Here is a 15,992-nt window from a genome sequence, read left to right as displayed (position 1 = left end):
ATCTTAGTTCCCCATCCAGGGATTGAACTCCCGCCCCCTGCAGTGGATTCGCAGACCACCAAGGAAGTCCCTGCCAAGGAATTTTCTTTTTCCCATTAACTACATAAATATTTTGGAACAGTATTTTAGGATTTATCTTTCTGCTACTAAGGCTTTTCTATCCTCAAGCTCAGTGAACAATACATATTTTATAAAACTCCTTGTTTTCTAACCAAGTTTACATTAGTAAAGCCTCCCCTTTCAACAAACACCTACTGTGTAACAAGTGGTAGGGAGATAAAGGTGAAACAGACTGCCCTGTCCTTGTGCAGAAACAGCTAAGAAACTAAATGGTTTAATTTTTGTTATACTTTTCCTAATCTACAGTTTTGAGAAATGCTGTCTCCCAACTAATGAATGATAACTGTCTGGGAAGGGGTTTGGGAGGAGGTGGGAACATACATTAATGAAACAAAGGACTTTGGTTTCTTTGAAATATTCTTGTGACCAGATGCTGGAAAAATATACAATGGGTTTTTTAAATATAGTTCTGGCTCTGAAATACATACATACTTAATGAAACCAAAATTGAGCACTCCTAAAGTAGGCTGATCTATATATAATAGCATTTCCAAAAGTAGAGCTTTTGTGGGCGGTCCCCATTAATTCTCCCTCCCTGTGCTCACTGCATATTCCCTTAACTTACTCTATAAGCATATCAAGAGGAACGATTTATAATGAAAAGAATTCTGTGAAATGTAATTGTGGTCAAAGGGGTCCTTAGAAGGTATAGAGGGACAGCTTTGTAATTGCTGCTTCATAGACCTTCAGAGTTCAGAGAAAGCTGCCTGGTATAGAAAAAAGAGCACTTTAATCCAATCCCAGTACTGCTATTTATTCTCTGTGACCCAAGGCAAATTTGTTAACTTCTCTGGGCATCAATTTTCCTTTTTGAAAAATGAAGGTAACAATCTTTCCCATGAAAATTGCACATCAAAGGCTCTCACTATTCATTTATTTCATTTGTTCAGCTAATTTATTGATGTTGCACTAGACTCCTTAATGGTTCCTGCTAGTGTTAATAATTGATGAACATTGTGTCAGGCCTTATTCAGCTGTCAGACTGCCAAAGTCAGGGTATGGTTTGCATTAGAACACATTAGAATTTCAACTCAACATCTCCAAAAAGAGAATGACAAGAAAGATTACAAAAAATGACTATTGCTCAGTGACAAGGGTAGCAAAAAGGAGCTGTAATGTTTTTACTAGAAGATGATAGATTTGCAAGTTTTGCCAGTTAGCAGTTATATCCTCACCAGATGATACTTCATAACCTCTGAACAAGTAAAATGATTTGTTTTTACTTATGTGAAATGAAATTAAGTTCTCTGAAAAGGCTATAATTTTCCACAAGTCCCTAGGATTTGCTATATAGGGAATGGTTACATTCTTTCTTCAGATTTCTGAACAAATACACCACCAAAACAAATCCAAAAGTAGTTTCGAGCCCAAGTAGTTTGAAAGTTGATGTCAGATTGTTCCTGTCCTGAATCTAAAAGCGAGAACACATTTCAATAAGGCTGCTTTTCTCTTTTGCACCTTTGAAATGACTATCGTGGGTATATTTATAAATAGTGCACTATTAACCCAGCTATAGCCACTTGTCCTTTGCTGGCTAAGTCCAAGGCTTGCATACCAGAAAGGGAAGTAGTCTGGGGAGAGATATAGGGAGTTGACAAAGGAGCTACTGATTTGCATCCATGATAATATATAATGTAAAGGTCAGTCGTGAAGAGATTAAATATCTGAAAAAAGATTATTTTAGACATTGACATCTCCTAGGGGTTTGCTGGAAGGGCAAATTACAATGTTTATGATCTGTGAGGGGAAGGGAAGGAGAGACAAAAGCTAATATTTTTATACAGGTAAAAATGAACAGCTAGTAAAAGTTGGTGTAAGAGTTGAGTCTTTTGGATTACAAAAGTTCAACTCAAACTAGCAAAAACGATTTGTTGGCTCATATAACCAGACTTCAAGATGGATAGAAGTAGAACTAGCCTTAGGTGTAAATGAAATGTAAGACTTGAATATTATCAGGATTCTTGTCTCCTTTCTCTTTCTCTGCAGATTGTGATTATTTTCTTGAATTGGTTTCTCCACATGGCAGAGGCAGCTCTCAGTACACATCCTTACAGCTCTTCCTTAATGAAAGAGGAAAAGGGTTAGCTTCACTTTTTCAGTTTCCTAAGAAGTCTTTTTGGATGGTGGAGAATGTGATCTGCTTAGCAGTCTAAGATGAGAAAGAACATTGGGAAGGCACAAGTAATAGCCATCAGCCACCTCAAGTGGAAATTGTTGCTATGTGTACTAGGAGAGGATTGTATTCATGGGAGAAAAGACTGAGTTCTGTATGGTACTATTAAATGTCACACCGTACTACTGTTGCTGCCTCCTGGTCCTCGTCCTCCTGTTTTATCTCCCTCTCTCCCCAGCAATGCAGTACCCCTCAAACTAGGAGGGTAGTCAACTTAGACAGTCACCTGGACCCTAGGGAAGAGTTTGCTGACCATTCTATTAGACATGGCAGTGCATCTGATTCATTCCATTTCTAACACAGATTAGTAGCTTCTACATGTGATGGAATTATTTTACTTTTTTTTTTCTTCTTCCCCAGACTATAACTGACATAGTTGTGAAAGAAATTTAGAGTTCTTTGGAAAAGATGCATCTGTCTATCCAAGGCTCAATTCTAGAGTCAAGGATCCTATTGCTATTGTGTAATTTCTTAATCTTCAAGGGCTTTATTATAAAGCAAGGTGTCAGTAAAATTCACTTCTTTATCAGGATGTAAAAGTATCATATGATGCCAAATCTGCACTTAAATATAGTGGAAGTGATTATTCCCTTAGGTTTTCTCTCCCCTCTGCTTCCCCTGGATTGCATCAATCCTTAAAGTTACATTTCAAAATTACATCAATAGTACAGCCAGATGGCATTCTGACACTCACTGTAAGTTTTCTAGGATTTTCTAAAATAGCTGGCTCAGATAGAAATCATCTTCCCTCAAGTATGTTCCTGTCCTTTTCTCTTCGTTGTGTGTTTCAACTGTTGCTCTTTTCTTAAAATCATAACACCTGAATGGAGAATTTACTTTTCCAAAATTTCCCATGTTTCTCCATCGAAGTCTCTCTCACAGATGAAATGTAATTGTACATTCATCATGATGCCTTACTTATTAAATAGTGATACTCAAGCAGTTGTCAGCATAAGCATTCTTTTATAGGTCAAGAATATACTTCTTTTGAAAAAGTTGAAAAAGAATGGTAGCTACTTAACTGGTTTCAGAAGAATCTAGTTTAAACAGCATTCTGTGACATGAACACGCTAGCCACTGTACTACAGAAACAAGGCTTAAGTAGCTTCTTGGACTTCCTACTGACTCACTGAAAATAGGAATTGTTGTTGAAGAGGATCACAAAATGCATATGTTCTTGATTCTACTATGTAAAATTATAATTTCACACATGACAAAAAAAGTACAATATAGTTTACTTTTACCCTAGTTTACTTAATTAAGCCTAAAAAAATGTGCTGACCAAAACCTAACAGAACTGTTATTATTGTGACTCACTTGGTGTAGACTTGAGTTTTTGAAAACGAAGTGTTCTTAAATTTTTAAAAATCCTCCTCTAGTATAGCCTCAGGTCTCTGAACCTAAGGAAATATAATCAAAGGAGTACTGAAGGAGGAGAAAATGTCTGTCAACCATTGCACTTGGACCGAGAGGTTACCTTAACTTTAATGTTGGAATCCTGACACCTGGCAAACAAAAGACATGCTTTCAATGGGCCACTGATATGTCAGTTAAAAGCTCCTGTAGATCTTGAAGACACTTCTCTAGTTACTCCCACCTCTATTTCCAAACTGCAGAGAGAAAAGGAAAAATAATATTGAAACATCTTCGTCTTCCTCAATAAAGAAATGAGGCCCTAATAACAATTTACTTTTACAAATCATTAATGTCAGGGAAACAGTTTAAGAAATCCCTTACTATTGGCAGTTAAAGAATCATTTCCTTCTGTTAGAAAATAAGAGGTGCATTCTTCTCCCAGCAGTTGCCTTGTAGGATATATGAATGCAACACTATGGGGTCTAAACAGTGATGTGATGGAGCCTTTCCCTTGTTTCATGCTTTGTTTTGTCTGGCTGTGTCTTAATATGTTGCAGCATCACATCCCATCACCACCATCTCCAGTCACACTTAATGATAGTTTTATTCTTCTTCCACCTGATGGAACTTTGCTTGAGCCAAATGCTTGTATTTCACTTTGGGTTTTTTTGTTTATTTTCTTTGTTTTTTTTTAAATTTAGTTTTTATTTTATATTGGGGTATAGTTGATTTACAATGTTTTGTTAGTTTCAGGTATACAGCAAAGTGATTCAGTTATACATGCATCCATTCTTTTTCAGATTCTTTTCCCATATAGGTTATTACAGAATACTGAGTAGAGTTCCCTGTGCTATACAGTAGGTCCTTGTTGATTATCTATTTTATATATAATAGTGTGTATATGCTAATCCCAAACTCCTAATTTATCCCTCCACCCCCCACCTTTCCCCTTTGGTAACCATAGTTTGTTTTCAAAATCTGTGAGTCTGTGTCTGTTTTGTAAGTAAGTTCATTTGTATCATCTTTTTTAGATTCCACATTGTATTTCACTTTGGTTTGGGATGTAATTTAACTTAAAAATGAGGCACCAAGGTAAAAGGGCCATATTACAAGTTATTTTTATCGTGTAACTTCTGAAGGCAACTGCACAAAAAAAATGTTCATAATGCAAAGATAGTTCAGATAGTTGATTGATTATGGAAAAATTTAAATTTAACTAATGTATAATATTTATAATTGACCATTTCTCCCAAATGTAATTATTTCCTTTATTAAGGAGGTTTAATAAATGAGTTTCATTTCTTGTATATTTGTAAATTTAACTTGTTTTCTTTGATTTGGCATTAAATGAATGAAATTCAAATCTTTATAGTCAAATTTACAAACATATTACATAGGTTATTTACTCTCTTCTTTGAATTAAGATATGCTGAGTTGCAGGGCAAATTTGTTAGGCATAATACTATTTGTTAGGTGGAAATCCAAGTTGTATTTCATTTTTATAAATTAATTATCCTTACTTTGAATATCTGAATCTCATTGGATTGGGAAACTATTTTAAAGTAGGCACAATAAATTATTAGCCTCAAATAACTGTTAGTGTATTTTTCTTTTCTGTTTGAATTACCTGTAGTTGTGGGACTATTAGACATCTTATTTCCTGATGCTGACGTGGTTATATTGATAGATGCTATACATTTTCACTATCTTCAAGTAAGATAACTGACTTTAAATTTTAGCAACTAGGAGACCATTGAAGATATATCACTTTTTAGATGTGATTCCTGCCTTTGTTAGTCTCCTTGACAGGTTGATAGTGAATGTTCCCTGGGTTTAAAATTCACCAGGATTTATTAAGGATCTTATTCTTTTCTTTCTTTCTTTTTTCTTCTTTAAGTGAATGTTTACAAGATATCCCAGACTAGTCGACAAAGGTTTATTTCTTAACACTTTGCATTTGCCAGTAATTTTTAAAAGCATTGACTGATTTTTAGTATATTAAATCTTCCTTAGAACTAGAAATGGCCAATCCTGCACCTTACCATTTTTCTTTTATAGATAAGGAACTGAGACCCAAGTTATACAAACCTAAAAAGTGTATGCTAGAACCTTCTGTTACTCCTTTGTCCACTACAGGGCAAACTGTAAGTAAATCATTAAAATAACTAATTAAATTTGTGGGTCAAAGCCCTTTTGAAGTGAAATAGTTGCTCATATCAGATCTTTTGTGATAATACTGAGTAAAGTCCAAAGTTTCTTTTTTTCCTTCTTTCCATTAATCGTCGTAAGAATTAGACAGAAAATATGACTTCATCTGCCCAATCTGGGGTAAAAGAGGACAGTAATGATTAATCAGTTTTCTTCTAATGTTAGAAATCTGACTGTTGTGATACTTATAGTCACTTCTTTATACCATAACTCCCACAGGTAGAGGATAAACATTTTTGTGAAAGGTACCAACGTAAAATGCAGTAAAGAAGTATATTTTCGTACATCGGGAAGGACACGTATGTTATTGGACACATCATTTTAATTGAATGAATGTTTTATTATTTAACTGATCACCTGTTGTTGGACATACAGGGCTTTATCCCAGTTATTTGTCATCATTATGAAAAGCTTTCCAGTACTATTCTTGTATATAGTCTTATTTAATTTTTATGATTATTTCTGTAGTAAAAATTCCTAGAAAAAGAATTGCTGGGTCAAAAGGTCCACTCATTTTTTAAAGAATTTAGGTGTACAGTGCCAAATTACTTTCAAGAAATGTTGTACTAATTAATGCCTTTCATCATTAGTATAGTATTTAACCAAGGCAAATGGAGAAAAAACAATAGCTCTTGGTTTCAATGTCATTTCTTTTTCTTTCTTTCTTTCTTTCTTTTTGACTTAAACAACAAATTATTTTTTTAAACATGTATATACTGCAATTTTATTTCAATCACACAAACAAAGTTGGCATGTAGGAAATTTAAATGAAACAGTACTGTAAAAATAGCAGAGAACCAAAAAATCTAAAAAAGGAAATACACCTAAAGCGTGAGAATTCAACATTCATTAGTGTTTCATCTTCAGATTTGATTGACACTTGATGCTTGCAAATTTTGAAACAAACTTTGAGATCATGGTGACTATCATGAAGAGATTTTAGCACCAGCACTAAGATTTGTACATTCAGTTGGTTAGCAATTGACTTGTTAGCCATTTACATAGTGTATAGTACAGATTTGTCACAGGTCAGATCACAGTGGTGAAGGAAAGAAGTACCTTCCTGAAATTAGAGAGGATCCCCTAAACTGCACTCAGCCTAAGACATGCAGGGTACAAGAGCATGAAAACCATCATAATATGTGGCTCCAAGGAAGATAGTTTTGTTAAGGAAAATAACCTAAACTTCTATTTCCCATTTTAATTACTGAAATCTCTAACAATGACAAAACTGTCACATAGGACAGTAAATGTATACAGTAATTCAGTCAAACTTCTTGGAAAGAACACATTTAGCAATCTGGGATAATGCAGAATGACAGGAAATATAATGTGATTTAACAGTGGCTCTTTTTGTCATTTTACACGGACATCATGTTAATATTAGACCAAGGCACAAAACGTTTAGTACATAAACCAGTTTCTTTTTTAAGATCTAGCATTGGACTTCCCTGGTGGCGCAGTGGTTAAGAATCTGCCTGCCAGTGCAGGGGACACGGGTTTAAGCCCTGGTTCAGGAAGACCCCACATGCCGCAGAGCAACTAAGCCCGTGTGCCACAACTACGGAGCCTGTGCTCTAGAGCCCACGAGCCACAACTGCTGAGCCCGCGTGCCACAACTACTGAAGCCTGCACGCCTAGAGCCCGTGCTCCGCAACAAGAGAAGCCACCGCAATGCGAAGCCCACGCACCACAGCGAAGAGTAGTCCCTGCTCGCTGCAACTAGAGAAAGCCTGCGCACAGCAACAAAGACCCAATGCAGACAAAAATCAATTAATTAATTAATTAATTTTAAAAAGATCTAGCATTTTTATCGCGGTCTTTTATCTTACTTTGGGCCACTTGTACCCAGTACTCTATCCTACTGTAGACTGTTTAACTTAATCAAAAAATCAAAAGTGATTTCTGACCAGATTTTGGGGGGACATAAACATTTATATCATCAGAGTGTTTGTACTAGTGAAGTGGAGCACCATTTCTTTTGTTTTCTGACTGTGTGTTTTTCTTAAGGTTTCATTTATATATACAGTAAAATACACTCATTTTAATGGTACACTTTGATGAACTTTGATAGTTATATGCATTTGTGCAACCACCATCACAATCAGGACATTAGAATGGATCTCTAACCCTAAAAAGTTTCTTCCCATTCGTTTGCAGTTGGTCCCCTCTCCCACCCGCAACCCCAGGCAACTACTGATCTACTTCCTGTCCCTATAGTTTTGTCTTTTCTAGAGTTTCAAACAAGTGGAATCATATAGTACATAGTCTTTTGTGTTTGACTTCTTTTACCTAGCATAATGTTTTGAGATTCATCATGTTGTTTATTAATATTTCAATTGTTTATAATATCAAGTTGTATTACATATACTATGGATGTACTAAAATTTACCATTCGTCACTTGATAGACATTTGGAGTGCACTGAATTTTTGACTGTTATGAATTTCTGTGTACAGGTCTTTACATAGATATATATTTTCATTGTTCTTGGGCAAATACCTAGAGGTAGAATTGCTAGGTCACATGCTAAGTATATGCTTAAGTTTATAAGATACTGCCATAACGCTTTCCAGTGTGTCTGTATATTTTATATTCCCACTAGCAATGTATGAGAGTTCAAGCTGCTCCAAATCCTCACCACCACTCTTTATTGTCAGTCTTGTTTTTTCTCCCTTATGAGCTTATATTTTATTGGAATAGAGAGACATGTCCATAATCACAGTGTAGTGTGGTTAGTGCTAAAAATGTCAGTCTTGTTACGCTTTAGTCATTCTATAGTGAGCGTGTAGTAGAATCTCACTGTGGCTTTAGTTTGCATTTCTTTGACTACTGATGTTGAATTTTGGTTTTCTTGTGCATATTCTCCATCTGCGTATCTTCTCTCTTTTTTTTTGGCTGCGTTGGGTCTTCGTTGCTGTGAGCGGGCTTTCTCTAGTTGCGGCGAGCGGGAGCTACTCTTCGTTGCAGTGTGCGGACTTCTCATTGCGGTGGCTTCTCTTTCTTACGGAGCACAGGCTCTAGGTGCGTGGGCTCCATGGCGCAGGCTCAGTAGTTGTGACTCACGGGCTTAGTTACTCTGTGGCATGTGGAATCTTCCCAGACTAGGGATTGAACCTGTGTCCCCTGCATTGGCAGGCGGACCACTGCGCCACTGGGTAAGTCCCCTGCATATCTTCTTTTATAAAGTGTGCACGTCTTTTGCCCATTTTTAATTGGATTGTTAGTCTTTTCACTATGGAAAGAGATATAAATATTCTGGATACAGGCCTTTTGTCAGATGTTTTTAAAAAATTTTCTCCCATTTAGTAGCTTGCCTTTTCATTTTCTCAGCAGTTTCTTTAGAAGAGCAAAAGGGTTTTTTTGTGGTTTTTTGTTTGTTTTTCTTTTCCATTATGGTTTATTACAGGTTATTAATATAGTTCCCTGTGCTATACAATAGGATCTTGTTGTTTATCCATTCTATATATAATAATTTGCATCTGCTAGCCCCAAACTGCCAATCCAGCCCTCCCCTCTCTCCCTTGGCAACCACAAGTCTGTTCTCTATGTCTGCGGATCTGTTTCTATTTCGTAGATAAGTTCATTTGTGTCATATTTTAGATTCCACATATAAGTGATGTCATATGGTATTTGTCTTTCTCCTTCTGACTTACTTCAGAACAGTAATCTCTAGGTCCATCCATGTAGTGGCAAATGGCATTATTTCATTCTTTTTTGTGGCTAATATTCCAATGTGTGTGTGTTTGTGTGTGTGTGTGTATCACATCTTCTTTATCCATTCATGTGTCAATGGACATTTAGGTTGCTTCCATGTCTTGGCTATTGTGAATAGTGTGGCAGTGAACATAGGGGGTGCATGAATCTTTTTGAATTATAGTCTTTTCTGGATATATGCCCAGGAGTAGAATTGCTGGATGATATGGCAACTCTATTTTTAATTTTCTGAAGAATCTCCATACTGTTCTCCATAGTGGCTGCACCAATTTATATTCCCATCAGCAGCATAGGAGGGTTTCCTTTTCTCCACATCCTCTCCAGCATTTGTTATTTGTAGAAGGGCAAAATTTTTTATCTCGATAAAGTTCATTTCATCTTTTTTTAAAAATTTATTTGTTTATATTTGGCTGTGTTGGGTCTTCGTTGCTGCGCGCAGGCTTTCTCTGGTTGCCGCAAGTAGGGGGCTACTCATCGTTGCAGTGCGCAGGCTTCTCATTGCAGTGGCTTCTCTCATTGCGGAGCATGAGCTCTAGGCATGGGGGCTTCAGTAGTTGCAGCACGCGGTAGTTGTGGCGCACGGGCTTAGTTGCTCCGCGGCATGTGGGATCTTCCCAAACCAGGGCTCAAACCCGTGTCCCCTGCATTGGCAAGCGGATTCTTAACCACTGCACCACCGGGGAAGTCCATTTCATCTTTTTTTTTTTTTTCCTCTTATAGTTTGTGCTTCTTTATGTCCTATTTTAGAAATCTTTGTCTAACTCAGAGTCACAAAAATTTTCTCCTATTATTTTTTTCTGAAAGTTAATAGTTTTAACTCTTATATTTAGGTCTGTGATTAACTTGGAATGAATTTTGTATATAGCGTGAGTTACGGGTCATGCTCATTGTTCCCCATATGGTTATCCCATTGTTCCCCATATGGTTATCCCATTGTTCCAGCACCACTGATTGAAAAACTCTTTCCTTCCATTGAAACTACCTTGGCCTCTCTTTGTTGAAAATCAGTTGACATGTAAGCTTGGGTCTGTTTTGGAGTCTACTCTGTTTTATGTCTGTGTGTCTATCATTATGCCAATACCACACCATCTTGATTTCTGTAGCTTTAAAATAAGTCCCGAAATCAGGTATTGTAAATCCTTAAAATCAGTTGTTGATTTCTTCAAAAAAGATTGCAGAATTTTGATTGGAATTGCATTGAATATAAAGATCAATTTTGGAAGTTTGCTGTTTGAGCAATATTAAGTCCTTGAAGCTGATGAACATGCGTCCATGGACATAGTATATTTTTATTTAAGTTGTCTATAATTTCCCATTGCAATGTTTTATAGTTCTCAGTGTATAGATCTTGCACATCCTTCATTAAATTTATTCTTATTATTTTTTCATTCTATTTTATTGTAAATGGGGTTGTTTTTTAAATTTTTATCTTCTAATTGTTTATTGATAGTATATAGAAATACACTTGGATTTTGTTTTTTGGTTGGTTTTTTTTTGTTTGTTTGTTTGTTTGTTTGTTTTGCGGTACGCGGGCCTCTCACCGCTGCGGCCTCTCCCGTTGCGGAGCACAGGCTCCGGACGCACAGCCTCAGTGGCCATGGCTCACGGGCCCAGCCACTCCGCGGCATGTGGGATCCTCCCGGACCGGGGCACGAACCCGCGTCCCCTGCATCGGCAGGTGGACTCCCAACCACTGCGCCACCAGGGAAGCCCGGATTTTGTTTATTAACTTCATATCCTGGAACTGTGCTACATTAACTTATTAGTTCTAGTAGCTTTGTTGTAGATTCCTTAGTGTTTGATATGTGCGTGAACATGTCATCTATCAATGAGGACAATTTTACTTCTTAAATTCTCGCCCATATACCTTTTATTTATTTTCCCCCTTATTGCATTGGCTAGGTACTCCAGAACACTGTTTAAATGGAAGTGGGGAGAGTGGACATCCTTGCCTTGTTCGTGATCTTAGAAAACATTGAGCCTTTCATCATTCTTTTTTTTTTAAAGATTTTTTGATGTGGACCATTTTTAAAGTCTTTACTGAATTTGTTACAATATTGCTTCTGTTTTATGTTTTGGTTTTTTGGCCACAAGGCATGTGGGATCTTAGCTCCTGGCCAGGGATTGAACCTGCACCCCCTGCATTGGAAGGCGAAGTCTTAACTGCTGGACCTCCAGGGAAGTCTCGAGCTTTTTATCGTTGAGTATGATTTTAGCTGTTAGTTTTAATCTGGTTGAGAAAGTTATCTGCCTTTAATTATGAAAGAATATTAAATTTTGTCAAGTGCTTTTTTGGTGTTTATTCAGACAGTTGCGTTCCTTTTCTCCTTTATTCTTATATGTTGAATTGCTTTGATTTGCAGAAGTTAAACTAACCTTGAGTTCCAAGATTAAACCCCACTTGATTGTAATGAATTTTCCTTTGTATATACCATTGGATTCAATTTGTTAACATTTCGTTAAGGATTTTTGCTACTTATGTTTTATGTTCTTGAGGTGGTCTATAATTCTCTTCTGATGTCTCTGTCTGCCTTTTATATTAGGATAATACTGATCTTATAAAATGAATTGAATATTGTTCCTGCCTTCTTTATTTTCTGAAAGAGTTTGTGTAAAATTGGTTTTGTTTCCTTAAACATTTGATAGAATATACCAGGGAAGCCATCTGTGTCTTGAATTTTTCTTAAAGGAAGTTTTAAAAGTATGAATGCAACTTCTTTAGTTGATATAGGGCTATTAAGGTTATCTGTTTCTTCTTGGGTCAGTTTTGGTCATTTGTATCTTACAAGAAATTTGTTCATTTCATCTAGGTTGTTAAATTTATTAGCATAAAAAATTTAATAATAGTCCCTTATACTTTTTTCTAATTTTTTTTTGCGGTACGCGGGCCTCTCACTGTTGTGGCCTCTCCCGTTGCGGAGCACAGGCTCTGGACGCGCAGGCTCAGCGGCCATGGCTCACGGGGCCTAGCCGCTCCGCGGCATGTGGGATCTTCCCGGACCGGGGCACAAACCCTCATCCCCTGCATCGGCAGGCGGACTCTCAATCACTGCGCCACCAGGGAAGCCCCCCTTATACTTTTAAGAGCTGCAGGCTCTGTAGTGATATACCCATATTAATTTCTGATACTGATAAGTTGTTGCCTCTCATACTTTTTCTTTTTTCTTCTTGATCAGTATTGCCAGAGGCTTAGCAATTTTTATCAGTCTTTTTAAAGAACTAGCTTTTGGTTTCATTAATTTTTGTCTATTATTTTTCTTTAATTGATTTCTGCCCTTTATTGTTTCCTTCCTGGTTATTTTGGGTTTCATTTGCTATTCCTTTTCTGGCTTCTTAAAATGAAAATTTAGGTTATTGATGTCGGATATCTTTTCCTAACACAATCATCCAAAGTGGTAAGTTTCCTTGTAAACACTGTTTTAATTGCATCCCAAATTTTGCTCTGTGGTATTTTCATTTTCCTTCCATTCAAAATATTTTCAAATTTCTTTTGTGATTTCTTGTTTGACTCACTGATTATTTAGAAGTGTGTTGTTAATTTCCAAATATTTCTGTTTTTCTCTTGATCTTATTGTTAAAGATTTCTAATTTAATTCCATTATGGCCAAAGAACATTCTTTATGTAATCTTAATCTTTTTTAATTTATTGAAATGTTTTACAGCTCAGGATATGGTCTATCATGGTAAACATATAGCATATGCTTATGAAAAGAATTTCTATTCTGCTGTTGTTGAGTATGATGTTCTGTAAATACAAAGTAAGGAAAGGTCACCTATGTCTTTTCTGATATTGCCTAGCTGTTTTGCCAATTACTATGAGAGGTGTTAAAATCACAATTATAGTTGTGGAATGATCTGCTTCTCTTTTTAGTTCTGTGAATTTTAGTTTCATTTATTTTCTGTGAATTTTAGTTTCATTTATTTTGAAGCTCTGTTATTGGCCACATGCACACTTACGATTGCTTTGTCTTCCTGAAAAATTGTCCTTTATGTATATAGCATGCCTCCCTTTGTATTTTGAATAAATTTTGTGTTGAAATCTGTTTTATCTAATATTAATATTCCAGCCTTCTTATGATTACTGTTTACAAGGTGTATTATTTTCCATCCATTTACTTTTACCCTATCTGTCTTTATGGTTTAACTGTGTCTCTTTGAATATTTATTTATTTATTTATTTATTTGGCTGCACCGGGTCTTTGTTGTGACATGCGGGATCTTAGTTGCAGCATGCGGGATCTAGTTCCCTGACCAGGGATCGAACCCGGGCCCTCTGCATTGCGAGTGTGGAGTCTTAACCACTGGACCACCAGGGAAGTCCCTGTGTCTCTTATAGACAGCACAGAGTGGGTAATTGTTTTATTATCCATTCTGACAGTCTCTGCCTTTTAATTGCAATTTTTAGTCCATTAATGTTTAACATAATTAGTGATATGGTCAGGTTTGGGTTACCATATTATTTTTTGTTTTCTGTTGTCTCCTGTTTTTTGTTTTTATGTTCCTTTTTGCCTATCCCCCCTCACTTTTGGATTATTTGAAGTATATTTGACTTCAATTTCCTTTTGGTATTTTGGCTGTACTTCTTCGCATTATGTTTTTAGTAGTTGCCCTAGGGATGGTGGTATACATCCTTAGCTTTTCACAGCTCACCTACAATTAATAACATATTACTTCTCATTAAATATTGAAATCTTGCAGTGTTATAGCTCTCAAACCATCTCATCCTTTATATTATAGTTGTTATATGTAGTGCATTATGAATCATAAAATAGTGATATAGGTTTTTCTTTGAACTGTTTAATGGTTTATAAAGAATTAAGAGGAAAAGGCAATCAGGAAGAAAGTTTTTGCATTAACCAGATATTTATCATTTTCAGTGTTCTTTATTGTTTTCTGAGGATCCAAGTTTTTATCTGGTATCAATTCCCTTAAGTCTAAGGAAATTTCTTTGGCATTTTTTGTATTGTAGGTCTGCTGCCAATTAATTTTCTTAATTTTTAAAAAAGTCTGAACATTTCTATTTTACCTTTATTCTTGGAAGGATATTTTCACTGAATATATGGAAGTATGAGTTATTTTTTCTTTCAAAGGCATTTCAAAGATGTTATTCCACTTTCTGTTGGCCTTCCATGGTTCCTGATGAGAAGTAGGTTGTAGATCAGTGTATTTATTTACCTTGTATATAATATGTTGTTTTTCTCTTGCTGCCTTTAAGATTTGCTCTTAATGTTTTGTATATCAATGGTTTTGACTATGATGCTTTCATCAAATTTGGGAAAATTACAATCATTATTTCCTAAAATATTTTTTCTGTCCCATTTTCTTTCTCCACTCATTGTGGCATTCCAGTTACAAATATGCTGGCCTGTTTAATCTAATCATATAGGGTCCCTGAGACTGTTCTTTTATGTTTTTAAAAATGTTATGTGTGTGTGTTCTTCATCTTGGATCATTTCTATTGACCTATCATCATGTTCACTAATTTTTTCCTCTGCTGTTTCCATTTGGCTGTTAAGTTCATTCATTGAATTTTTTTTTTTTTCCAGAAACTGAACTTTTCAGCTCTAGAATTTGCTTTTGTTTTTATTTTTCTACTGAGATTTCTTATTTTCTGATGAGATTTTTCATTTATTAAAAGCATGTTTTGATTTATTTTATTGAGGATCATAACAGCCATTTAAAAATCTTTGTTTTTTGTTTAAACCTCTGGTTGATCTCAGAGTCAAACTTGCCAAATTTTATTTTCCTCTTGAGCGTGTGTTCCATTGTCTTGCTTCTTCATATATCAGATAGTTTTTGGATTGTATCCTGGACATCATGAATGTTGTGTTGTATAGTGTCTAGATTCTGTTACTCTCCTCCAATCAGTGTTTATATTTTAAATAATGGACCATATATATTTTTCTGTGAAGTCCCTATTTATGCCCTTTGCCCATTTTTTTCTATTGAGCTGTTTCTTATCAATTTGTAAAAACTTTTATACATGAAAGATAAGTATTATTTATCATATTTTAAAATGTTTTCCTGGTTTTCTTTTTTTTCTTATAGTGCTTATAATTCTTACATAGTCAAATTTGACAGATTTTTATTTTATGACTAATGCTTTTTGTTATACTTAGAAAGATCTTGCCCATTTTAAGAACATATAACTATGGGACTCCCCTGGTGGTGCAGTGGTTAAGAATCTGCCTGCCAATGCAGGGGACACGGGTTCAATCCCTGGTCCAGGAATATCCCACAATGCCGTGAAGCAGCTAAGCTGTGCTCCAGAACTACTGAGCCTGCACTCTAGAGCCACAAGCCACAACTACTGAAGCTCACGTGCCTAGAGCCCATGCTCTGCAACAAGAGAAGCCACCACAATGAGAGGAAGCCTGCGCACCGCAACAAAGAGTAGCCCCTGCTCGCCGCAACTAGAG

General features: G+C 36.0%; 1 protein-coding gene and 1 non-coding gene across 2 annotated transcripts in view; one reads left to right on the top strand and one right to left on the bottom strand.

The window, feature by feature from the left end:
• NLK (nemo like kinase) overlaps positions 1 to 15,992 on the top strand; it is a 146,872-nt gene that overhangs the window by 47,172 nt on the left and 83,708 nt on the right. The window lies entirely within an intron of this gene.
• On the bottom strand, positions 13,817 to 13,889 carry TRNAA-CGC. The gene has a single exon. It is a non-coding gene; the product is annotated as a tRNA-Ala (tRNA).

Source organism: Phocoena sinus, chromosome 20 (genome assembly GCF_008692025.1).
Source record: "Phocoena sinus isolate mPhoSin1 chromosome 20, mPhoSin1.pri, whole genome shotgun sequence".
NCBI lineage: Eukaryota > Metazoa > Chordata > Mammalia > Artiodactyla > Phocoenidae > Phocoena > Phocoena sinus.
The sequence above is the reverse complement of the archived record's forward strand: the minus strand, read 5'-3'. Positions and strand labels throughout refer to the sequence as shown.